The sequence below is a fragment of the Vipera ursinii genome (genome assembly GCF_947247035.1).
Source record: "Vipera ursinii genome assembly, chromosome: Z".
NCBI lineage: Eukaryota > Metazoa > Chordata > Lepidosauria > Squamata > Viperidae > Vipera > Vipera ursinii.
In genome coordinates, this window is record NC_139517.1 from 49,384,682 (window position 1) to 49,411,491 (window position 26,810).

The 26,810-nt window shown below is 44.4% G+C and overlaps 1 pseudogene across 1 annotated transcript; it reads right to left on the reverse strand.

Annotated features, from left to right (window-relative positions):
• Positions 1-204: 204 nt before the first annotated feature.
• LOC310650162 (next to BRCA1 gene 1 protein-like) lies at positions 205-26,303 on the reverse strand (annotated as a pseudogene). The gene is made up of 14 exons: positions 26,254-26,303; positions 18,945-19,019; positions 14,562-14,713; positions 13,620-13,817; positions 12,878-13,031; positions 10,998-11,216; positions 6,363-6,485; positions 6,184-6,259; positions 5,381-5,497; positions 4,003-4,164; positions 3,798-3,905; positions 3,019-3,343; positions 2,383-2,468; positions 205-500 (listed from the first exon to the last, which is right to left on the reverse strand). The product of its transcript is annotated as a next to BRCA1 gene 1 protein-like (transcript).
• Between the last annotated feature and the right edge of the window lie 507 nt (positions 26,304-26,810).

Consider the following 26,810-nt stretch of genomic DNA (forward strand, 5'->3'; position numbering starts at 1 on the left):
ACCGGGTCTGTGATGTCTGGGCTTGCTGAGATCCCTTTTGCTGCCAGGCCGCCATCTCAGCTTCGATCTCCCAATGCGGCCATGCAGGGGGATCCCAGAATCTGGCCTCTCTGAATCTTTCCCGCACCACATCCATCGTGTACCATCCTGGCACTGTGGAATAGCTCCATTCCCCTTTGTCTTGTCAGTTAATTGCTTCTCTCGCTACTCAGTCAACTGGGGACCCGGAATACCTGGCATGTACTGTTGGCGGACCGCAAGACCAGACATGGCCAAGCTGTGCCACCACTCTCCTAAAGCTCCTGCCTCATTCACCATCCCAGAGGCCGACTGTACCTCTACCACCAGCTCTTTTGATCCGGCCTCATGCACCTTGGAGTTTATTACCAGCTGGGCATCACCCTCCATAGCCTCTGGTGCTGTCACTCTTGCCACAGCTGGCTCCCCCACATCTTCCATGTCCACTGTCACTTCCATGCCCTCATCCATCCCCCCTGTACCTGCACAGTCCAGTCAGGAACTAGCAAGGACATGGGTAGAGACAGGAAAGAAAGACCTTTCTGTCAAAGGTCCCAAACCCAGGCCTGAGCACAACAGAAAACAGATACGTCAGGATCAAAGGAAACCTGGTTTATTCAGGCACACTTTGGCATACGAGGTGCAAAGCAATCGCAAAAACAAAGTCAGTGCTGGGAGTTACTGACTCCCAGCATGCTAAATAGATGGACCCATCCCAGCCCACCCCCCACCCACCTAATCAGCATCTGAGGATGATTGTGAGCACCCAGCTCACAGCAGCAGTCCCCTGCCTCCAACAGGCAGCTTGGCTTGGGCTCCGTTCTGTAGCATCAAGGCAGGAAGGCAAGCAAGGTTCAAATCCCCTGCTGTTTTCTGTACCAATCAGCTGTGCAGTGGACCACCAAACAGCTAATCTGGCAAACCCAGAAGTCCTGGCCACAAGCGAGTCACTGGGATGCTGGTAAGAAAGCAGCCAGCTCCTAGCTGCCTGACCATGATCGCCTTTCAGCTGATCCCTGGCCAGCAGAGACAGGCACAAGGGGATGGCTGACATTGCTGCTGCTGCTGCCAGTTGCTGCCTCCGGCTGCCTCCATCATTCCAGCCATCAATGAGACACACACACACACCCCTGGTAAGTGGCAAGCCCCGCAAGGCTTGGCATCCTAATTAATGGGATACAGTTTTTAAAAAGTCATATCCTCTATTATCTATTATATATATATATATATATTTTAAAAGGTGAAAGTAAAAATGCACCGAGCTCCTACAACTGTGGCAGTTCATCGCAGCCAACTCACCCTGGCCAACTCACTGTGGGCCAACTTGCCACAGGACAACTCACTGTGGGATAAGAGTTATACTAATACCAAAGAAATGATGGAATAGAATAATTAAAGAAAGGATGCAAAAGGAGGGACAGAATGAAATGTCTACTAGACTGCATGAGCACTCCCTGGCTATCAAAAGACATGAATCATTGTCCCACATGTCCATCCACGAGGACTTGGAAGGAAACAAGTTCAATCTAACTGAGACCACAATTATAACCCAAGCAAAGTCAAGGAAAGAAAGAATTCATCGAGGTCTAGTTCTCCACCAACCAATCAGTGAACAGACACATTGACATTAACCCCGCCTATCACCCACTAAGAACGAAAGAGCTACTTCAACTGAAATACTGGAAGCAACATTCCATACAAACTGAATACAATTCAAACCACATTGAAGATGTCCCCCCTAATGGAGACAAAACTCAGAGATCAAACCAACAGCCCAGCTACTAAACCGAGCTACTAATATTCAAACTCATCTCAGAATGAAATGTGAATGGCATTTTTTTAAAAAAAATATTTTAAATAATTAATAGAATTGTTCAATTGTCCCACAGCAAGTTGTCCCATGGCGAGTTGTCCAGCAGCAAGTTTGCTATGGTGGGTTTCCCGTGGTAAGTTGGCCACAAGTTGGCTGTGGCAACTTGTCCCCATTCCGGGCCTTGGATATACTTTCAGTTTAGTCTAAGGCAGGGGTGTCAAACTCAATTTCATTGAGGGCCGCATCAGCATTGCGGTTGCCCTAAGGGGGCCGGGTGGGTATGGCCAGGGTAGGCGTGGCCTACTGGGTGGGCGTGGCCAGCTCTACATCATTCGCATCAAGGGTGCCTATGGGGGCCTGGGCAGGAGTGGGACAGATCTGAGGGTCTCTGGCAGAAGGAGGGTCTCTGGGCCAGGGCCAAGGCAGTGGGGGCCATTCCCTCACTGTTTCCAGGATGGCTTTGTGGGCCACATGAAACCACTTTGAGGGCCAGATCTGGCCCCCGGGCCTTGTGTTTGACATATCTGATGTAGAATATTGCAATACAATACCTTCTTTCATTTGGACAGGAATCAACAGGGCTTCCTCTCTAGTGGGAAAAGTTGCCTCTCGGGAACTCTCATTTTCAGAAAGAAATCTGTTAGAGAAAAATAATCAGGTATTTACAATGTACCAAAAGCTCAAATGAATGAAAATTGGAGATATTGGTTCATGCTACACATTTAGGTAGTTCCATTATAATATAATGTATACCCTCTGGAATGAATGGCCCCCGGAGCTGCGGATGACCCCTGACCTTCGGTCCTTCTGCCGTGACCTGAAGATGTGGTTGTTCCAACAAGCAGGCCTGGACTGACTACGGTTTTAATTAGCTTTTACTGGTTTTTAAATTGTCATATAATTATTGTATTTATTGTTTAATTCTTTTTTAAATTCTCTATTTGATGTTTTTAATTTTTATAGTTGTGCGCCGCCCTGAGTCCTTAGGGAGAAAAGTGGCATATAAATTTAATAAAATAAATAAATTATAATCTAGTAAAATTCCAGATGGCTGTTTTTTCATTTGGATTTGTGTGTACATTTTGGCTTGCTATATACACTCAAAAATCAACACTTCTTTTTGGGAGGATATGTATAGGAGATAAAGAAATCTTAAGGTTCTGGATTATTCTTGATTTATATGGTACCTTATTGGCTGTGGTTCCACAGTCTGAGGGGTCAGTGACATTTCATCAAGGGTCTGAGAGGTAATCAATATATCACTGGTGCTATTCACTGATGTGTGGCTTTCTTCAGGATTTGCTGGAGCCGTGCTCACGTTTTCTAAATTTGACTGAGAGAGTGCTGAACTGTACATTGACTTGTCCAGAGGACGACTAGTATCAAAACATTCTGGAAGGACAATGATATAATCTTCAGAAAGAGAAGATGCCTGACTGCTGACTTCATCCTGAATATCATTGTCAGCTTCTCCTCTGTTTGTTTCTTCATCATCTCGCACTGGAAGATTTTCTAGAACACAGGCAATAGTGTTTCAGTATAAATGTCAATATTGCAATCCTTTCCACAATGCCTTCATCATTCTCTTTTGTAGGTATACCCAAGCCACAAGCCTCATAAAGTAAAAACTTATTCCCTATCACCCACATCATAGGTAGTCACCTACATTTCAAATATGTATCTTGGAGAGGAACGGAAAATAGAAACTATGAATGTGTGTGTGTGCCATCAAGTCAGCTTTTGAATTCTGTTCACTGCCTGGACTAAATCCCTCCAGTTTTCTTAAAAAAAGATTTTCAGAAGTGGTTTGCTGATGTTACTTCTAAAGGCTGAAAGAAAGTGGCTGGCCCAATGTCATCAGCTGGCTTCGCAGCTAAGATGAGTTTGTGACTCCTGGTTTCCAGCCTGATGCCTTAATTTGTACACCAAACTTTCATCAACTGTGAGTAATTTAGTGAAATCTTACCAAATTCAGGAGTTGGTACTCTAGCTTCTAATTCCTCTGAAACAGGGTTAATGGAATCGTTGTTCTCTGGGCTGCAGTGGGCAATATTGGATAATGTTTGCAGAGAATCTAATCAACAATAACAAAAAAAAGAGGAAATGATCAATTACGTTGTAGGTATTTTCTGAATATGCTAGTTTTTCAAAAGGTATTTGAAAGCACTCACTATGAAAAGACTTCTTTTTTGTGGGGGGCTGATGATCAGGTGCAGCATCTAGGGTGAGAGAACGAATGACTGTTTCACATACAAACTGGGTTCCACTCATGTCTTCCTCTCATTCTTCTTGGTTTCCTGAATTTTCAGCCTTCCCTTTGCTGACTTCAGCATCTACAGATTAATATTATTGGCAGTATTTACTAAAAATTTCAGAATGGAGTAAGCTATCATAGATATTGAGAGTTTGCATTTAATTGTTGGTAATCATTTATATCTGGTGATGACCTATAAAGCCCTAAATGGCTTGGGTCCAGGATATCTGAGGGAACACCTGCTGCCGGCATCAAGCTCCCTTCGTCCAGTGCGCTCCCACAGGGAGGGTCTTCTCAGGGTGCCACCGGTACGAGATTGCCGGCGGATGACACCCAGGGATAGGGCCTTCTCAGTGGGTGTGCCTGCCCTTTGGAACCAGCTGCCAGTGGAGCTTAGGACTGCCCCCGACCTCCGTTCATTCCGCCAGGACCTGAAGAGCTGGCTCTTCGAGCTCTCTGGCCCAGGCTGAGAATTTTAATTTTAGTTTTAATTTTAATTTTAACTGGGGTTTTACTTATTCAGGGACGAATATAATTTTTTTAAATTTGTTTTTAACTTTTGTATTTTTGTTTTTAATCACCCTGTAAACCGCCCTGAGTCCTTCGGGAAAGGGCGGTATATAAATGTAATAAAATAAAATAAATAAATAAATATCTAATTCATTTTACCTAACGAATGTAAGTACTTCAAGCAGTGAGACACATCAAGAGGAAGCCTAATACCATTCAACCTACAGGGTTGCAAGAACAGGGTCTTCACAAAAACATCAATTTTCAAGAGTTTGATTTGGAGGCAGATCTTAGAACCTCCATAATGCAGCTTTTATACAAAAATTAGAAATACTTAAAATTTCTAGGTCTATAAAACTGAGGTTTTAAAGCATTTGAACACAAGCCTAGTAATAAAGACTTTTGTTGAGCCAAGCATATCATGTTTGTCAAGGGATAAAGGGTGTCTTGAAGCAGGGGCTATACTGTAAGAAAAAAGCTGAAGATACAAAACACAAAACTAGAAAATCTGTTGAAAACAACTTGGATTATCTTGTTTTATAATGCAGCTTTTACTAAGTGCATACAACCTTGCAATCATTTTCCAGGATTGCTAAAACTACCTGGTAAATTTTTCAAATTCTAAAGCTAGCAGCTTTGCAGCAAAGTCGATTGTCAACAATAAAGCCAATTAAAATGCTTGGTCATTCAGTTCTTAGCCGAGACTGCTGGCTTCTACCTGATAAGGAAACCCAATGGAAGAACAGGAAATTCTTAGGGCCATTTCAGTGCTTCTCACTGCTTGCCAGGCAATAATTCATATGTGATTCTCTCATTCTCTTCTTGTTTCTGATCAAAGTCAGCTGTTTTTGGCACAGGAGTGCAATCATGGCTTTTGTATGGACTTGGCCCCTGTATGGAATCTGGAAAAGCAAGATAAGGATGATACCACAAGGAAGAATCATAATCTTATATATATATATATATATATATATATATTTATAGATTCATCACAGATCATGTGGATCACAAATTTATCCTGTTCAGTTCAGCTGTCATTCAGTCAGGGATAATATGGTAAATACATCGTAATATGTTGGCCTAGAGCAGACATGTCAAACTCACAACATCATATGACGTCATGCAACATATTGGAGCTTTTTCTCCATTGCCAACAGGGTGGGCACAGTTTCCTGATGACACGCCTGGCCCATGGGCCGGCAGTTTGACACCTCTGGCCTAGAGTATCAAAGCTAGCAGGTGCTGACCAACTATTCTTGCTTTGAGGAAACTAATACAAGAGGGGACTAAGGCTTGCAAATTAAAATCTCATTACAGTTCCATACTGTAAGAAACCTGAGAATCTTCCACAATAAGCAAACAGCACAGTGCTTGCTTAATATACCAGGCAAAACACAGTAATTTTGCAAGGAGCAGCAGCAGTTCCAGAGGATGCTAGGAATTGGCAGAGAATCCCCTATTGGAGAACTATGGGCCTTGGCAGAAATCCAATAATGCCAATTAGACATACTGTCTTGAGAAAGCAGGATGAGAATGTATTTGCCACAATTCTCATCCAAAAGCCTTCTTGGGCACAGAAAATACTTACCAACAGGAGTATTACAAGGGACCTGCTCCAGTTCTTGCACTATGTTAATGTCCAGCAATTCAAAGGAGAGCAAATCCTAATGGAAAGAACACAAGGTGAACAATTTAATGACAGAGAAAACTGTATGGAAAATTTCCTCTGAATCCATTTTGAATTTTGGTTTATACCAGATATTTCACCTGGGCTGTGAGAAGATCAAGTGATGGGATGTAGAACTCTCTAGCACTGAGGATTCTTTTCATCTTTGATGAAGCAACTTGGTTGGCCAAACTTATTTCTCCCTTGAATTCTGATGCTCTTTCCTAGAGAAAAGAAGTATTACTGAAGAATGCTCCCCCAAAGTGATTTTGAGGTAAATTGTTTTACTCAGGCAGTTCATTGTATCATTTATAATGCAGTACATCTTCCATATTACCTTATCTCGACATTTTCATTTTTCTTCTAGATTAATATAAAAAAGACTGAATCTTTTTCAGCTAAACAAAAGTGCAAAATAAATGTGCAAAAATGATTTTTTAAATACATCTTTGTATTTTCTAAAAAAATAAGTGACACTAGCACACTTTCTCCATTGTTTTGTTCATTCAGAAGTTGCATATTATTTTACTTTTAAAAAAATCATATATCCCTTATATTACTGAGCTGAGAAATAGATGGAACAACAATCTTGCAATTAGTTTAAAATGAAGTTAATAGGATAAATGGATTTTTACAAGATCCTATTTTTGCCTGGGAAACTATCTCATGCAGACTGATCAATTGATCCTGAAAAGATCTGTAAAGAGCCCTGCAAATGTTTTCGGTGACAACTCTCATAATCTTCAACCAGTATGGACTGATTAGCAGGCTGCTTTCTATGTTATCAGGTTAAGATCTTTTTTTTCAGTTATGCCTGAAAAACGTTAGGGGCTAAATCTAGGATTTTGGTATTTAAAATGTACTTTGCCAATGAGTTCCTGCTCTTTCAGCTGATAGAAGTATGTTATTGACAAAACCCTACTTCTCCCAAACATATAATTCTGTTTGCCAAAGAGGAAAAGAAATGGTGCATACACTTTATTTTTTCTTTCTAGCTCTTCAATTTTGAGCCCAATTGAGGTGGACCTACAGACGACTGTTTCATCCGAACGTTATCCCAAGCACAGATTATTTCATGAGTAACTTATCTGAATGATTCAAACTGTTAAAACAAATTAACTAACAGCCCAAAGGATAATAAGCTGATTGATTCTAGGATTTAAATTATATGAATCAGAAGAGAATATGCACATTAAAGAAGAGGGGCCACTGAGTGGAGGCAATACAGACAAAAGGCAAAAAAAAAGAAGAAGACAGAGATGTGGCACTTCTGGCCTGGATCTCTGGCACGTATAACAGGCCTTGACCCGATCCTCAACCTCCTTGTCCAACCCGGGCCACCAGAGGTAGCTCCTAGCCAGTGCCTTCATCCTGACCACCCCCGGGTGCCCTTCGTGTAAGGAGTCCAATACCTTGGCGCGTAGTGCGGGTGGAATGATGACCCTGCTACCCCAAAGGAGGCACCCCTTGTGTGTGGAGATTTCATTACATCTAATGAAATAGGCCTGAAACTCTGGTCCCGGGGATTTGTCCTGCCACCCTGTGCAAACCCATGAGTGCACCCTGCCCATGATGTTGTCTGTGGCTGTGTGGCTGGCAATGTCCTTGGCAAGAACTGGAGACTCGGGTAGTTCCTGCAGGGCTAGGATCTGTGTGGCTGGTGCTGGGTCTGGGTCGTGTGTGTCTAAGGGGAGCCTACTTAGACCGTCTGTGTGGCCCATCTCCTTCCCTGGCTTGTGCACCAGCTTGCAATTGTATGCTGCAAGGAAGATAGACCAACGGAGCATCCTGGGGGACAGAATCTGGGGGGTTTGCCTGTCTGTGGTGAACAGGCCCAGGAGTGGTTTGTGGTCCGTGAAGACAGTGAACTCCCTGCCATATAAGTAATCGTGGAATTTCTTGATTCCTGCCACGATTGCCAGGGCTTCTTTGTCTATTTGGGCGTAGTTTCTTTCTGCTCCAGACAGTGTCCTAGAATAGTATGCTATGGAGACTTGTGCCCCGTTGGGCTCAAGGTGGCTTAGGACAGCGCCCACACCATAAGGGGATGCATCGCAGGCGATACAAATGGGCTTGGACTCGATGAAATGGGTTACTGTGGACTTGTCCGACAGCAATGCCTTCAGGGCCTTGAAGCTCTGATCATGGGTGGCCGTCCAGGCCCATGTTGCCTGTTTGTCTAGCAGCCTGTGGAGCGGTTCAGCGATGGCTGCCTTGTGTGGAAGGAATGTATGGTAGAAATTCAGCAGACCCAGGAATGCCTGAAGCTCTGCTTTGTTCTTGGGTGTGGGTGCTAGTTTGATGGCCCTCACCTTGGATTCTGTGGGGTGGATTCCCCTGGCGTCTACTCTGAACCCCAAAAATTCTGTGGAAGGAACGCCTATGCTGCATTTTTCCTTTTTGAGTTTTAGGCCAGCTGTGCGCAGCCTTGCCAGCACTTCCCTAAGCCTCCCTGCCAGTTCCTCTGCTGATGCTCCTGCAATCAGGATGTCATCAAAATAGGGGCAGACTCCTGGAATGCCTTTGAGTGTCTTTTCCATAACCTCCTGGAAAATGCCGGGAGCAATGCTGACTCCAAACTGCAGCCTGTTCACCCGGAACGCCCCCCTATGGGTTACTATGGTTTGGATGTCAGCTGTTTCCCTAGTGACCGTGAGTTGCTGGTATGCCTGTGCAAGATCGAGCCTTGCAAAGATGGCGCCGCCTTGGAGGGAAGCGAGAACGTGGCTGACCGCGGGAACCGGGTAAGTGTGTGGGTTCAGGGCGCGGTTCACCGAGCACTTATAGTCGGCGCAGATCCTTATTTCCCCATTGGATTTGAGGGGGGTCACGATGGGGGTTTCCCACTTCCCTTCATCTACGGGCTCTAAGATTTCCTGGGCCACCAACTTGTCTAGTTCACGCTCAATTTTGTGTTTGAGCGCAAACGGGACTCGCCGCGGCCGGACCCTAACGGGGGGAGATGTTCGAGTTAAGCTTGAACGATATGGGGACCCCGGTGTACTTGCCTAATGACCCATCGAAGACGTTGGCGAACTCCCGGCAAACGGCCTCAACGGAGTCCCCCTGGATCCGATGGATCCCGATACTGAGATTCCCAGGGCCTCAAACCAGTCCAGCCCGACCAGGCTGGCTCTGCAGCCCTCTATCACTACAACGTCCAGGTGCCCTTTATGACCCTTAAACCCCACTGAAATGGTGGCCTCCCCCTTCACCTTGACCGGCGAATTCTGAAAATCGGTCAGGGTTAATTTAGTAGGCCATAATTTAATCCGTTGCTTGCTCTGGCTAATTATGTGGTTAAGGGTCTCATCCGAAATAATCGAGACCGCTGATCCGGAGTCAAGCTCCATGCTGCAAGGGACGCCTTGCAAACGGATTGCTAATCTAATTTTGGGTTTGAGCAGCCGGCGGCTACCTGTGTGGTTAATGGCCAGCTGGCTCTCGACATAGCCAATTTTTGTTTTGGTGGGGGCCCCAGTACCTTCAAACGGCGGTTCCTCCGGCTGCAGCTCGTGGATCTCCTCCCGGGGGCGGCGGCTACGGCAGACGGCGGCTATGTGGCCTGTTTTCTTGCAGGCCCAGCACGTGGCGGACCGGAACTTGCAGAGGCTGTGCATGTGGTTCCCACCACACCCTGCGCACCTCTGGGGAATGGCGGTGTTGCTGGGAGGCCTGGGCCTGTTTGGGCATCTGGCTCGCTGGTCGGGGGTCGACTTCCGCTGGAGGAGGTTGATGTTCAGGTCGTCCTCCTCTGTGGCCCCTTGCTGGTGGACGCTGGTTGCCTGGTTGCCGGGCCGGGTTCCCTGGCAGGCTTGGACGGCCCCGCAGGCCGCTTCGTGGGCTAGGATGGCGTCCACGGCTTCCTGGAGAGAGACCTCCTCTCTTTCGAACAGGCGCTCCTGCAACCGCCTGTCGCGTAGGCTGCAAATCAGCCGGTCCCGTAGTCGCTCCTCCAAATTTGTGAACCTGAAAGCGACGGCAGCTTCCCGCAGGGTGGCGAGGAAGTCAGCGCCGGTCTCGTCGGGGCGCTGGTCCCTTTTCTCGAATTGTGACCGTGCGGCCACCTTGGAGCGCCGGGGCCTGAAATGTGCGTTGAGCCTGGCCACGAGGTCTCGGTACGCAACGGTGTTGATGGCCTCCTGGGGGAACAGGTTCACGGTGACTTCCAGCAGCGCTGGTCCCCCAAGGCAGAGCAGGGCGGCCGCCTTTGCACTGTCCTCCGATATCTGATTGAACCACATGTACAGTTCAACGTGAGCCAGGTAACGGGTCCAGGTTTCGGGGTGGAGGGTCTCGAATTCGCGGGGTTATCCGGCTCTAACCATGGCGGCAGTTGGTCGTGGATGTGGTGCTTGGCGTTGCCGGTTCGGCTGGCGGTCGTGGGGGGAAGAAGAAAAAATGCCTTTCCCTTCAGCTCGCGGAGTGTTTCCCCAGTGACTTCAGCTCTTGGTCGGCAGCAATCCCACCTTCGTCACCACTATTGTGTAGTGGGTCCGACGCAAGAGAGACGCCAGCCGGTGTGTGAGTTCAGCTCTTTATTGGAAGGGGAAGTGAACTGGGGAATGAGGGCTACCTGGCCTCCTTATATACCTGGCCAGGTAAGCTAACAGCCAATGGGGTTGGCCCTAGGTTTCCTGCCGAAACTGTCCAGGCCAACGCCCCCTGGTGGCTGTTGCTATGCAGGTGCCTGCATACATAACACTAGGCATCAATTTGCCATAGCCAGGACAAACAGTTGTGGAAGAAGAGTCAACCACAATACTGCACCAGATCCGGGGTCCAAATTGCTCCCCCCTATGTGATAACCTCCAGTGAGATGTATAGGTTCCTTCCATTGGTGGGGCTTCAAACTCCACTGAAACAATCCCCTCTTCTCCAGGAAGTAGGGAAGGCACAATCACATCTTTTTTTCCAGAAGACACCAGAGTTATGTTTCCCCACATGAATTTTAGCTGAAATAGGAACAGAAAAGAAAAACATTATTTTATTGTGAGCTTTCCAGACTGGTCATGTATCAATGTTTTTAGGCCTTGTCCTATAAGATCTTCATTAAGTAAATGCTGGTAAACAGAGATTCAAACTTCCATCAGATTTATTATTTATTATTATTTATTAATTTTATATGCCGCCTTTCTCCCTAAGGACTCAGGGCGGCTCACAACAATAAAAAATTAATAAACATAGAATACAAAAATTAAAAAAGAATTAAACAATAAATAAAGAAATAAAGGATAATTTAAACCGATAAAAACCAAATTTAAAAACCATGATCAGTCCAGGCGCGCTTGTTGGAACAACCATGTCTTCAGGTCACGGCGGAAGGATCAAAGGTCAGGGGTCATCCGCAGCTCCGGAGGCAATTCATTCAAGAGGGTCGGCGCACCCACAGAGAAGGTTCTCCCCCTGGGGGTCGGCAGCCGGCATTGCCTGGCCAATGGGACCCTGAGGAGGCCGTCTCTGTGGGAGCGAACCGGGCGATGGGAGGTTGACATTGGCAGCAGGTGGTCTCGCAAGTACCCAGGGCCTAAGCCATATAGGGCTTTAAAGGTAATTACCAGCACCTTGAATTGCACCCGGAGGGCAACCGGAAGCCAATGCAGCTCACGCAGGAGTGGTGTAACATGGGAGTATATCAAGATACTCCCATCAGCACTCGCGCAGCCGCATTTTGCACCAGTTGAAGCCTCCGGGTGCACCTCAAGGGCAGCCCCATGTAGACAGCATTGCAGTAATCCAGGCAAAAAGTGACAAGGGCATGGGTGACTGTGCATAGGGCATCTCGGTCCAAAAAGGGGCGCAACTGGCGCACCAGGCGAACCTGTGCAAAGGCCCCCCTGGTTACGGGGGTTAGATGATCTTCCAAATTAAGCCATGAATCCAGGAGGACACCCAAATTGCGGGCCCTTTCTAAGGAGGGCAATAGCTCCCCCCCATCAAGAGATGGAACATGTTGGACAGTACGAGATGCCGGTATCCACAGCCACTCGGTCTTGGAGGGGTTCAGCCTGAGGTTCATTCTGTGGCTATCAGGCACTACATGCAATACAAAGAAAAATTACTATGAAGAAGTATCAGAATCCTCCATCTAAGTATCTGAGACTATAACATAAAAGCCTACTTCTCAAGAATCCTAGGGCTGCAGAGAAAAAATTATTAAATAATCTTGGAGACAAGTGATGATGAAATAGACTAATAACACTTAAGAGACAATTCACAATTCTCCGATTGAATGTATACAGTTCTGCGATCTGGGCATCTCTGATTCATTAAAATGAATCCTTCAGTTCCCATTTACTCAGAACAAAAGCAGCCTATAGCCATAGATTTTGTTTTGAACAGTGTAGCCAAAACACCAAATTGGGTGGCTGAGAGTTTAAAATAAACCTTTCATAAATAAGCAAATTACATGCTTGAGATCCATTATTTACTGGAATAGCAGAAAACAAAATAATAGCAGGACTCAGTCCAAAACATGCAACAAAGTATACTGCTCTTTCAAAGTACCTTCTCAATGTTCATGCAGAAACGGCTAAAGGAGATGAGCAATGGGAGCAGGCTCTGTGCCAATCTAGATTTTAGCATGTATTTTTACGAATTAAACATTGAAAAACACCTTGGTATCTGAGCTCCATGCCATGTTGCCTGTGTTCCTCATACGCCAATGCTTCATGAAGATAATCTTTGGTGGGAGGCGAGTTCCATCTGGTAAATTCTCATCTACAAAGGCGGCACTCAGAGTTGAGACAACTGGGCATCTCTGCAGAGAACTGTGAAATGGAGGAAACCAGAGACAAATCAGTAAAATTCCAAATCTGCATGCTCATTAACCATTCTAACATTCCTGTAACCTTTAATGGCCTGGCAAAACAGGCCTAGGGGAACCATTTTGGAACCAAGGTTCCTCAACTAGCTAACCTACAGAACACGTTCAAAATTTGAGATCCATTGTGATATCCAGAAGGAGAAAAGACAAAGTTGTCTTCTGCCTTTGTGTTTTATTTTTGTTCACTCTACAGGCTGGGAAGACTGATCCCCACCATTGGCTGCTGGAGTGCAATTAGTATGATAAAGCCAGCAGGAAATCAAAGTCCTTCTCACTTCCAGTTTTGTTCTTGGTCATTCTGTTTCTCTTCTGTTAAGGAAATATCTCCGAAATGATGACCCAATGAATCACAATTTGTCTAGTAATCTTTTAAAAGTATGTTTTTAGAGAAGTAGGAAGTTAAAGATATTGAAAATACCACAAATGCACAAATCACGAGTTGGCTAGAAAAGGAGTTCATAGTCCATTAAAAGCCAACACCGAGTATGCAGAATGTGCTTTCCAAACCTAAGCCCGGTCCAGGCTTGCTTACAGAAGTGTACTGGATTGTAGGCTCTCAGATTTTGCAGCATTATTGTCAAGAGCATGAACTGAGTTCCATAGATTAAACTTTTGATGCAATTTAAGCTGCTTCTTGAATTCCCGTGCTTCAGCTTTACGCTGCTTCTTTTCTCCTCGTAAACGCTGCTTTTCTGCTTTCAGGAAATGCTTGTCTATCTGCTTCTGGAATCTGAACAATTAGAAATAAGGTATTAATTTTGCTAGAGAACATGTGGAGCTGGATGTCTCCTAGGAACAAAATGACATATCTGGAATCAAAAGGCTCCTAATGTTGAAACCATTCTAGTGCCCTTTTTCCATATCCCTAACAGCCCCCTGTAACAATCTTCTTAGCACGACTTCCGAAAAGTCCCTTGAATGTGAATGCTTTAAGTTTACAATCTATGGTTAGAGGACCCACTGGCAATAAGCCAGCATCCTTTTCATGATATTCAAAAACCATATCATTGTTGGTTGCTGTCTTTTCAGCAGCAAATTCATTTTAGGAATCTGCAAACTTTTTTCTAGGCTTAATAAAACAAAGTAAAACAAATGCACCTCTACTACCCCCAAAACAAAGCACTACTTTTATCATAAATTCTAGCCTTTGTCCATTTCAGTAGGGCATCTACAATCATCATCCAGTTCTCCCTGAACAACAGGGCATTCCCTTGTGCTAAAATGTTCCTCTGCTTCTTTTCTATTTAGAGTTGAATCAGGTATCTAATTTTGTCCAATACCAAGATGGAGTCTTTGCCATTTCAGTAGAGCTATACTAGAGGTGAAAGAAAGGCATGGAGGGAAACCAGATGTTGAATTTCCCAGGTTGATATCCTCCATAAGCTTTCTTCACTGTTTATATATTCATTATCATGACCACTCTAAATATAAACAATTCAAAGGGGCTCACAATGGAAACAAGTTTGGTGCTTACTTGACTTGCTCTGAAGTGGCAAGCGGAGATGACAGCTGTCCAAGACTGAAATGCGCCAGGAGGGTCTCCACAGTTTTAGAAAGACATGGTTAGGGTCATGGAAATATAATCCTGCCTCACACAATTCATAGATGTTATAGGTTGGGCAAACACTGAGAAAATAAGAAAGGCAATCCGGTGAATTACTGACCTTTTCCCACTATTAACTATATAAGTTATCTGCTAACCAACTTTCCCAGTTGTGCTGATACTGTATATTGATATCACAGTTTATTTATAAGTAAAATATATTTGGATAAAGTCTTAGGGGAAGATATAATTTCCAATTGACTGGAAAACTGAATAGGGAGTAGATTTACAAACTTTAAAAAAGAGTTAATAAAAAAGTAGTTTTATCTGCAGAACATTTTGTGTGGACAAATTTTCCAGCTGGCAGGGTCAACGAGAAAAAGCATTTTCTGCTATGGCCTCAACCCTTTAAGCTCCCACATGTCTACCCTTCTGGAAGTATATAAAAACATGGTTTTGCCAGTTGGTTTGAGGCCTTGTGGGGGGCATGGATCACTGGAGAAGACTGATGAGGCAAAATAATATCTCGTTCTTGTGCTGTCCATTTCCTTGGTTCTAAATTTTTATATAGTTTTAGCAATTTTACTTATTTCAGTATTTATCTTTTTATTGTCTGTAAGTTGCTCAGAATTGCTTTATTAGTGAGAAGAGCAGCAAATGAATTATAGGGCTCAGGGTAGGGGCGGGGGGTGGCAGTTGTTACTAAGGAGGCTCTTTGTCCGTGGGAGGCCACTGCCCCTCAAATAGGCAGATGTGAGTCCCTCCTCCTGAGGTGGGGCCCTGGGGGTCAGTTGGGCCTGTTGCTCATATACCTGTCTCCCAGCTGCGTGGCAACAGCCCTGCCCGAGCTGCTCGACGCTCTCTCAGGGCTGGCGATTGAGTTTCCCAGACTCATGGTTCTGGGGGATTTTAACCTGCCTTCCCTGGGGGGTGCGTCGGGGGTGGCCCGAGAGTTCATGGCTTCCATGATCACCATGGACCTGACCCAGATTATTCAGGGTCCAACTCATGAGGGGGGAAACACGCCTGACCTTATTTTTATCTCTGGGCAGTGGCTTAATGGTCTGAGTGGGGTTTTTCCAATTTCTCAACCCCTTTCATGGACGGACCATTACCTACTGTGGCTGGGCCTCCGTTATACCACCTCCCACTGCTGGGAGGCCAAACCGACCAGGTGGTTCTGCCCCATGCGCCTGATGGACCCGGATAGGTTCCAGATGGTGCTTGGATTGATTCCTGCCTCCCTTTCCCACAGCCCGGTCAAGACCTTAGTTGATGCCTGGCAACGGGCTGCTTTGGAGGCTCTTGACCGCATTGTGCCTTTGCAGCCTCTGACCTGGCGCAGATCCCGGTTGGCCCCTTGGTTTTCCGTGGACCTGTGGGAGATGAAGCGCCCGAGGAGGGGTCTAGAGAGCATTTGGAGGTCCAGTCGGTCCGAGTCTGACCGAACACAGTTAAGATCCTTTTCTAGATCTTACCTTGTGGCAATGGAGGTGGTGAAGCGTGCTCACTTTGCCACCCTCATTGTGTCCGCAGATAACTGCCCGGCTGCCCTGTTTAGGGTAACCCATTCCCTTTTAAATCAGGGAACGGGGAGGACCCCTTGTTGGGGACAGGCCGAGGAGTTTAGTCAGTATCTGGTGGATAAAACCACTCAGATTCGGGCTGGCCTGGACTCCAACTGGGCAGTATCTGACGAGGGGAAAGCGATGGGTTTGGCCAATCACATTTGGGAGGAGTTTGATCCTATGACTCCAGATAAGTGGATAGGATCATGGGGAGATTAAGTGCCGCCACGTGTTTGTTGGACCCGTGTCCTTCCTGGCTGGTTTATGTGGCTCGGGAAGTTACACGAGGCTGGTTCCTGGCAGTTATCAATGCTTCCTTGAGTGAGGGGTGCTTCCCTGCCACCTTGAAGGAGGCGGTGGTGAGGCCCCTCTTCAAGAAACCTGCCTTGGATCCAGTTATTTTAAATAACTTTCGTCCTGTCTCCAACCTTCACTTCCTTGCGAAGGTTGTTGAGAGCGTGGTGGCATGACAGCTCCCTTTGGTCCTGGAGGAAACTGAGTATCTGGACCCGTACCAATGGGGTTTCAGGCCTGGGTACAGCACGGAGATGGCATTGGTCCCACTGGTGGATGATCTCTGGCGGGCCCGAGATAGGAGTTATTTCTCTGTCCTGGTCCTATTAGATCTCTCAGCGGCTTTTGATACCATGGTATCTTGCTGTGACGTCTTGGTGGGTTGGGAGTGGGAGGCACCGTTTTATGGTGGTTCTCCTCCTACCTCTCGGGCCATTCGCAGATGGTGTTGGCAAGAGGGGTCAATCCCGAGGCCCCTTAGTTGTGGGGTGCCTCAGGGGTTGGTCTTCTCACCCCTCCTGTTCAACATCTATATGAAGCCACTGGGTGAGATTTTTTTTTTAATTTTAATTCCATTTATATCCCGCCCTTCTCCGAAGACTCAGGGCAGCTTACAATTTAAGCACAAACCAATGTGCTTAGCAGTAGCCTTCATTCCATGTATATGCCTGCTTATTAGGGCTTTCACACACACCACAAGCGGCATTATTACAAAGTCAGCTTATTGCCCCCAACAATCTGGGTCCTCATTTTACCTACCTCGGAAGGATGGTTTTGGGTTGAGGTATCATCAATATGCTGATGATACCCAGCTTTTCATCTCCACCCTGAACCAACCCAGCGATGCTCTCGACGTGATGTCCCGTTGCCTGGAAGCGGTACGGATCTGGATGGGGAAGGACAGGCTCCGGCTCAACCCGACCAAGACTGAGTGGCTTTATGTACCGGCATCTCGTTTAGTCCAAGAGGTTCCATCTTTGGTTATGGGAGGAGAGGTGTTACCTCCCGTTGATAGGGCGCACAACTTAGGCGTCCTCCTGGATACACGACTCAGTTTTGAAGATCATATAGGAATTGTGGCCAGGGGAGCATTTGTCCAGGTTCGCCGGGTGCACCATTGCGCCCCTATCTGGACCAAGATGCCCTACATATGGTCACTCACGCACTTGTTACCTCCCGTATAGATTACTGCAATGCTCTTTACATGGGGCTGCCCTTGAAGACCACCCGGAGGCTCCAGCTGGTGCAGAATGCGACTGCACGGGTAGTGATGGGAGCATCCCGATATTCCCATATTACACCCCTCCTGCGTGAGCTGCATTGGTTACCGGTTGCCCTCCGGGTGAGATTTAAGGTGCTGGTTCTTACCTTTAAAGCCCTACATGGCTTAGGCCCGGGATATTTGCAGGACCATCTGCTGCCGGGAACAACTTCCCATTGCCCAGTGTGCTCACACAGGGAGGGCCTCCTCAGGGTGCGGTCGGCTAGACAATGTCGGCTGGCAACCCCCAGGGGGAGGGCCTTCTCTGTGGGAGCGCCAGCCCTGTGGAACCAACTTCCCCTTGAGCTCCGGATGGCCCCGGATCTCCGGTCCTTTCGTCGCGTCCTTAAAACATTCCTTTTCATTAGGCTGACCTGGACTGACGACAGGGATTTTTTTTAAAAAAATGTTTTTAATATTTTACTATTGGGGCTGCTAGTTTAATCCTTGTTTAATTTTTGTATTATTGTATTTTTATTGTTGTTAGCTGCCCTGAGTCCTTCGGGAGATAGGGCGGCATATAAGTCCCAAAAATAAATAAATAAATAATAAATAGCTTAGAAAACTCTTGTAAGCAAATCTTCTTGCCAAAGCAGGGTAGTAGTAAGAGATCAGAATGGGAAGAAAGATTAGAATGGTTAATATTCCTGAAAGTATTTAAAACTTTTTTTCCAGAGAGCCTTGGGGGTTGCATAAATTCTGGTAGTTCCTGAACAAGTTCACCTGAGTAAATCAAATGTTATTGTGTTTCATATTGCGTCTTAAGCTCTATTTACTGTATTAATGTGATATAAACTCAAGTTATATGTGATTGGACAGCATCACTCTCAGTAAATAAATCATAAATACAAATGAGAACTACTCCTTTTGCCAATGTAGAATCATGCAATATTATTGCCCAATTTCTCTTTGTTTTTGCTAAAGAAGGAAAATGGAATACAGGCAAAATATAATATTTTTAAGCAAAAATTTTATTGAGAGGAAGAATGTGAAAATTATTCTTCCAACTATTCAAGAAATATCACCAACTTTATATTTGATTCCATGAGATATCCCATGTTTTCAGTTTGGCTACATAATGATTAGACCATTTTTGTTATATACATCATGAACAAATGTCACTAGAAAACTTCAGAATACCAATTTCTAACCACCTAGAAAACCATGCACATTTGCATTTTAATCCCCTACCTGCAGTGGTAGCGAATCCCCATTATGGGCTTTTGACAATTATTACAGGAGAGCAGCCAGTCATAGGTTTTCTCTCTCCAGAGAATAAACTTCCTACCAGTGGATCTTAGGCTGAGTGTGTTCTGGCTTTGATGGATGCAACTAGGTTGTAGATCAGCGCCACCCCCACCCCCACACAAGCATCTCCAGACTTGCAGCCACAAGGCCTCCCTTTCAACAGGACCACCCCCACCCAGCCACATAGTATAGGAATGGCCAGCAGCAGCATATTAGTGCTGGTAATCCCTCCCCCTCCCATCACTCCTTCCTGAGTGCCGGGGAAGGAAAGAGATGAGAAGGCGAAGGAAGGAAGGAAGGGAGGGAGGGAGGGAGAGAGAAAGGGAGGGAGGAAGGAAGGAACAGGGAGGAAGGAATGGAGGGTGGGAGGGGGGAAGGAAAGAACAGAGGATGGAAGGGTGGGAGGGACCATGTCCCAGCACTCGCCTTGGTCCCATTCTCCTCTGCCGGAGACCCTCAGATCTGCCCCAGTCCTACCCAGGAACCCCTGAAGCAAGTGATGTTGAGCTGGCCATGCCCACCCAGTAGGCCACGCCCATCCTCACCACACCCACCCAGTAGGCCACACCCATCCCAGCCATACCCACCTGGCTCCTCGAGGGCAACCACAATGCAGATGTGGCCCTCAATGAAATTGAGTTTGACACCCCTGATATAGATGAAGATCAGCCAATGCTATAAACAGAGACATCCTATTATAAAAGGTAAAGGTAAAGGTTCCCCCGCACACACGTGCTCATCGTTTCCAACTCTAGGGGCTGGTGCTCATCTCCGTTTTAAAGCTGAAGAGCCAGTGCTTGTCCGAGGACGTCTCCATGGTCATGTGGCCAGCATGACTAGACGCCAAAGGCGCACGGAACGCTGTTACCTTCCCACCATAGTGGTCCCTATTTTTCTAGTTGCATTTTTTTAATTGAAAAGTTTTAAAATAAATTTTAATAACATAAACTCCCTCCCTCGCCCTCCCCCCCGACTTGCCAGAGCTGAATACAGGGTATTAACTTTTACAAACCTAAGCTAAAATATGCTAACTAACTAAAAAAAATACATTAAATTCTATCGCACTTTAACTCCCCTTATACATAACTAAATAACTAACTAATAATGAATACCTAATAATACATCATATAAAACTAATACTCATTCATTTGCTAAATGAAACTTTTTAGTCCCATATTTATTCTGAATATACTCGATCCATCTTTTCCATTCCACAATATATCTCTGTTGCGATTGTTCTTTCAAATATGCTGAAATCTTTGCCATTTCCGCCAGGTTTGAAACTTTCAAAGTCCACTCTTCTATAGTAGGCAGTTCCTCCTTTTTCCAATATTGTGCTACTAAAAGTCTTGCTGCAGTAATTAAATTCAACATCAATTTGGTATCTATAACAGTACAATCTGTAATAATACCCAACAGAAATAACTGTGGAGACAACCTTATCTTTTTCTTAAATATCTTCTGCATGTTCCACCAAATTTTAATCCAAAAAGCTTTGACTTTTTTACAAGTCCACCATATATGATAATACGTTGCATCATCACAACCACACCTCCAACATTTAGGCTGACAGTTCGGGTACATACTTGCTAATTTTTTAGGATCTAAGTGCCATCTATAAAACATTTTATAAAAATTCTCTCTTAAATTTTGAGCCTGTGTAAATTTTACATTTCTAACCCATATCTTTTCCCAAGTATCCATTGTTATAACCTCCTGAAAATTCTGGGCCCATTTTATCATACAATCTTTAACAAGTTCCGTTTCTGAGTCTATTTCTATCAATGCATTATATATCCTTCTTATATGTGCTTGACCTTGATCTCTAATTTGTTTAACCAAATTTTCATCGGTTATCGAAATACCAACTTTCTGATCTTCCTTCCATCTAGCTTGTAACTGCCCATACTGGAACCAAGTTTGTACTATTTTCCCTTCTTTTAAAATATTATATGGCTTCAATTGCCATACATTCCTTTCCATCCTAAGAATTTCTTTATATGTAGTCACATCATGTTTAAATCCCATTTATATTTTCTATTGCATGTTTAGGTATTACCCAAATTGGTATTTTATAATTTAACTTATATTGATATTTTTTCCAAACTCGCAACAGAGCATACCTTAATATATGTGTCTTAAAAACATTATCCACCTTCTTGTCATACAATACATATGCATGCCAACCAAATAACAAATCACAACCCTCAATATTCAATAATCTTCCTTGCGTTAAATTAAACCAATCACTAATTGATGATAAAGCAGCAGCCTCATAATATAATTTAAAATTGGGCATTTTAAGACCACCTCTTTCACGCATTATCTTAAATTTTACTCTTGGTCTTTTCCCTGCCCAAATAAATTTATTAATACCTTTCTGCCATTCCTCCAAGTTTGAGCATTTTTATGTGCTTTCGAACTGCTAGGTTGGCAGAAGCTGGGACGAGTAACAGGTGCTCACTCTGTTATGCGGCACTCGGGATTCGACCCGCCAAAGTGCCAACCTTCTGATCAACAAGCTCAGCGCCCTAACCCTCTGAGCCACCGCGTCACTCATTATGCAGGAAAGTAATTTAAATTAGTCATTAAGTTAAGTCTTTAATTATTTATTTTTGTGTTGGCTCTTCCTTTTCTTTTTTTAATCAAACTTTTTATTGGTTTATCAAAATATAAAATACAAAGACAAATTAAAAAAAGTAATAGAAAACTAGGGGGGGGAGGGAAAAGCAAAAAGATACGGTGTAAAGAGGGAAAAGGAAAGAAAAAGGCACCAACCTCTGACTCTCTTTACCACAGGAGAAGATAGCAACATTACAACCGCAGCTTTTTATTTTTACACAACAATATGTACAAGCCATTTCTATAACAATAAACTTAGCAGAAACCAAATCAAAGTTCCATTTTTTTTCATTGCAAGCACAAGATACAGAAGCAATTTCAAAATAGAAACAAATTAGATATAGTCTCTTCTTTGGATAAAATAATCAATTGGATCGTCTCTGCTTCTCTTTGCTGTGGAAATAATATATGCTTCTGTTAACTCATTAATCTTTGTCATAATTGATATTAAGAGAATCCTCTATTTCAATTTTTTTAATTCTAAAGAGAGAAAACACTTTTTCTAGTTTCGATATTTTACTAACTTTAAAAAATACTCAAGTATTATATATAAAGGGGGGAAAAGAACCCCTCCATTTTAAACCCAGAACCCAAAATACAATACTATATTAGAGCTTTCATTCAATTAACTCCAATTAGCTCAATGAATTCAAATCTCTCCCTCGAATTTATCCTCATGGAGTAAATCTTTTTCTTCTCTTATTTTCAAATTTAATCAATAGTATTTTACAAACTTCAGAGATTATTCAGCAAGACATGCATTTACAAACTCATTTTATACATACAAAGCTATCTTAAAGCTTTCTTTCAATACGTATATCAAACTTATAAAAATCCATCCTAACTAATTAAATCATTAAATTTATGTCACTCCCTCCAGCTTATCTTCAAAGAATGAAATCTTTTTCTTCTCAAGAGTGTCTTTCATCCTCTTTTCTTCAAGAAATTTTTAGCCTTATTTATATATGTAGAAAAAAATATCCCAAAGTTGTATTGTTAGACATTGTAGATTAACCTGGAGTAAATCCTCATAGAATAAAGTTTCCTTCTCTGAGATGTCTGTCATATCTTTTTTTCTCAGAGTATCCATGAAGAAAAAGTCCCAAACGTAACCTCTTAGGACTTGTGAGTTTACTTGGCAATCTTCTTTCAGTTGCACTGAGAGGGTTATATTCAAACCATCATCATAATAAAAGCTGGTGTTGGATTTAAGTTACAGTTAAGTTATTTGCATTATACAGCATTTGTAGAGTTGACACAGTAGGTTGGTGATTTTCTACACCTAATTGTGTCTTCTTTTTTTAATATCCTCTGTATAATTAGTATCTTTGGTCCCTAACTGATTTATTCTTTTCTGTATGGACTGTTCAAAGATTTGACTACAGAGTCCAGCTCAGTGTTAAACATCTTCGTAGCGCCCACTTGAGGTCAAAGAATATTATTTATTTATTTCTTCATTTACTCCTTTTTCTAGCCAATCAGGGTTCCTGAAAATCAGAAAATTTCACCACTCAACAGAACATAACAAAGGGCTACAGATTATTTTAAAAGTAATTAAGACCATGACTTTTATCCTTACATTTCAAAAGAAAAAATACTTTATACTTGCTTATTTTATTTATTTATTTATTTATTTATTTATTTATTTATTTATTTATTTGTTTGTTTTTATATACCGCCCTTCTCCCGAGGGACTCGGGGCGGTGTACAGAGCAAGGTAGGTATACAGTTAAACAATAGTAAAAAACAAATGAAACCCCAAGAGCTATCAGGCCAGGCCGGACTGCTGGAACAGGTAGGTTTTTAAGTCGCGCCGGAAGGTGCGAAGGTCGGGGGCCATCCGGATTTCGGTAGGCAAGCAGTTCCAGAGGGTTGGCGCACCCACTGAGAATGCCCTCCCCCTGGGGGCCACCAGCCGGCATTCTCTGACTGGTGGCACCCTGAGGAGGCCTTCTCTGTGGGAGCGCACAGGACGGAGGGGTGTTGATGCTGGCAGTAGGTGCTCCCGTAGGTAATCCGGACCCATGCCATGTAGGGCTTTGTATGTCATCACTAGCACCTTGAATTTCACTCGGAAGGCAACTGGAAGCCAGTGCAGCTCACGGAGGAGAGGTGTGATATGGGAGTATCGGGAGGCCCCCAAAAGTGTTCGTGCAGCTGCACTCTGCACCAGCTGAAGCTTCCGAGTGGCTCTCAAGGGCAGCCCCATGTAGAGAGCGTTGCAGTAGTCAAGGCGAGAGGTCACAAGTGCATGGGTGACTGTATGTAAGGCATCCAGGTCCAGATAAGGTCGTAGTTGGCGCACCAGTCGAACCTGAGTGAAGGCCCCCCTGGTCACAGCTCCTATGTGATCTTCCAAGGATAGCTGTGAGTCTAGGAGGACACCCAGGTTGCGGGCCCTATCAACAGGGGGTAATTTTAGCCTTATTAATATTAATATTCTAAAGAACAAGCTGTTATGGAAAACACTTTAACTTATTTAGGGTCATTTTTTGCTATTATTGCTTCTTTTCCCCAAAGTAGTCATTTTTAATATTCTCAATGTTGATTTTAGGTTTTTAGGTTTACTATGGGTCTTGTAAATTGTCCCAGAGATGGTACTCATATAAGCGAAATTTGGCTGCTTGCAATGTGACACAAATTTGAGTGGAAGGAAGATAGCTGGATGTTGAACAGGAATTTCTGTTTATAATTTATATCTTCTACTTATCTTATATGCACTATTGCAGGCTAACTCTGCCCACAGTCGTGGGTTTGATCCTAAAGGGCTCAAAGACCTTCCATCCTTCCAAGGTCAGTAAACCAAGGAGCCAGATTGTTGGGGGCAATATGGTGACATTGGAAACTACTCAGAGAATACTGTAAAGCACTATGGGGCAATATATAAGTCTAAGTGCTCCTACTCTCCACCCTCCACTAATATCCCCCTGTTTTCTAGCTCTACGTAATTTGCAATAATAAGTTTTAGTAGCGGGAGAATGACATTTCCCACTGTGATGCTGACCAAAAAATAATAATTGCAAATATCTAAATTATCTCATAAAGTCAACTCATTATCTAAAAAAAGAGATCACTACCTATTTTGTTGCCATGGTTCTGGCAATTCTATGATATCAGCAATTATGGTAAAATAATGAAACAACCAAACAGAACCCTTGAAATGTCGTGGCCTTCTCCTGCAGCCTCCATATGGAATGACATGTGGTTGTTTAGTAACCACAAAGAATGACCGCTAATCTTGGCTGCCATACTCTAAGGCATCCATTTTGGGGTCAAATGAGCAAAAAGAAGATGTGTAAAATGGGATGGTTTGCCATCTCTGCTACACAAGTTTTGTTACTTGGGATCCTAATACAGAGAAGTAATTGGCTTGGAAAAAATCCAAGGGAAGAAGTCCTATTTTTTAGGTTATTAATAAATAGGCGAGGATTTGCAACAACCACTGGAAATCTTGTCGGAGAGCAAGGGAAACCTGCTTCAGTTGAAAAATTGGGGAAGCGGGTAGGGGGACTAGTGCCTCCAAACCATAAGAGGTGGCTACAGGTGGCTCCCAAAGCAAAAATTACAGAATATGGGGAGAAAACTCACGAGTTGGCGATCCAAGAGGAATTGGCTAAAGAAATTTCAAAAACCTCTGGTGAAATAAGCTTGAAAACTAAAAGCCATCTGGAAAGGGTAAAGAGCCACTATAAAGCAGTTCAGAAAGGTCAGTGGCTTCGAAAATATCCAACAGGAGAAGACATATTTCTTAGGCTCCTGATAAAAAGGTGAGGATTTGCAAAAACCACTGGAAAACTTGCCGGAGATCAAGGAAAACCTACCTCACATCCTATGGCTGAAGAATTTGAACCTGAATGACATCGACGCCTGGGCCGTAGGCAAAGTAACCCCCCAGAACGGTGGCAAAGGGCCCCTTAGGCCGCGGACACACACACAGGACCGGGGGAGGGCAGGGGCCATCAACCAAGTGCTTAGGCCCAAACTACAAGTCGAGGTCCGCTTACAGGACACCCCCTGCAAAATGGAGGTAGATTCAGGAGCAGCAGTGTCTATAATCTCCAGAGAGACACTGGCTCGCATCGAGGCCAATAGCGGTCACCGGGTCCCCATCAAACAATCACACATACAACTGGCAGACTTCCAAAAATCACCCATCAAAGTTCAAGGGTCTGTCACGATAGAAGTCAGTTTCAAGGGGTTCAAGGGACCCCTCGAACTACTAGTCACCGAGGGCCGGAGGACCAGCCTAATCGGCCTCAACTGGTTTGAGCCACTAGGCATATGGGTCGGGGGAATAAATTCCATCCAAACCCAAACCCTGCAGGCCGTCTGCGATAGATACGCGGACGTTTTCGATGGCACCTTAGGGAAGTACAAAGGGCCACCAATCAGTTTTAAACTAGACCCCACAGTATAGCCCATCTGAATAAAGGCCAGGCGAGTGCCATTCGCACTCAAGCAAAAAATAGAAACCGAATTAGACAAGCTAGTAGGCCAGGGGGTACTTGAACCAATAGACGGGGGGCCCTGGGAAACGCCTATCGTCACCCCTCTTAAACCCAACGGGGACGTGAGAATTTGCGTGGACTATAAAGCCACGCGAAACCGCGGATTAAAGCAGCATGCTTACCCGGTTCCGACGGTGAAGCAAGTCCTCGCCACCATCCAGGATGGCGCCATTTTCGCTAAACTCGATTTGGCGCAGGCGTATTTGCAACTCACAGTCACCAGGGAAGCGGCAGATGCTCAGACGATTGTTACCCACAAGGGGGCGTTCCGAGTCAACAGGCTGCAATTTGGGATAGCTACAGCCCCAGGTATCTTCCAAGAAGTGATGGAGAAGACACTGAAAGGTATACCTGGGGTGTGCCCCTATTTTGATGACGTGCTAATCGCAGGGAAAAATGAGGGGGCATTAGCTGAAAGGTTAGAAAGGGTCTTAGAAAGGTTTAGGAAGGCTGGGCTCAAATTAAAGAAGGGAAAGTGCTCCATTGGAGTAACTTCCACTGAGTTTTTGGGATACAGGATAGATGCACAGGGCATACATCCAACAGAGGGGAAGATAAAAGCAATCAAGGCAGCCCCAGAACCCAAAAACAAGGCTGAGCTACAGGCATTCTTAGGCCTGATAAATTTCTATCACGCATTCATTCCCCTTAAAGCTGCCATAGCTGAACCACTACACAG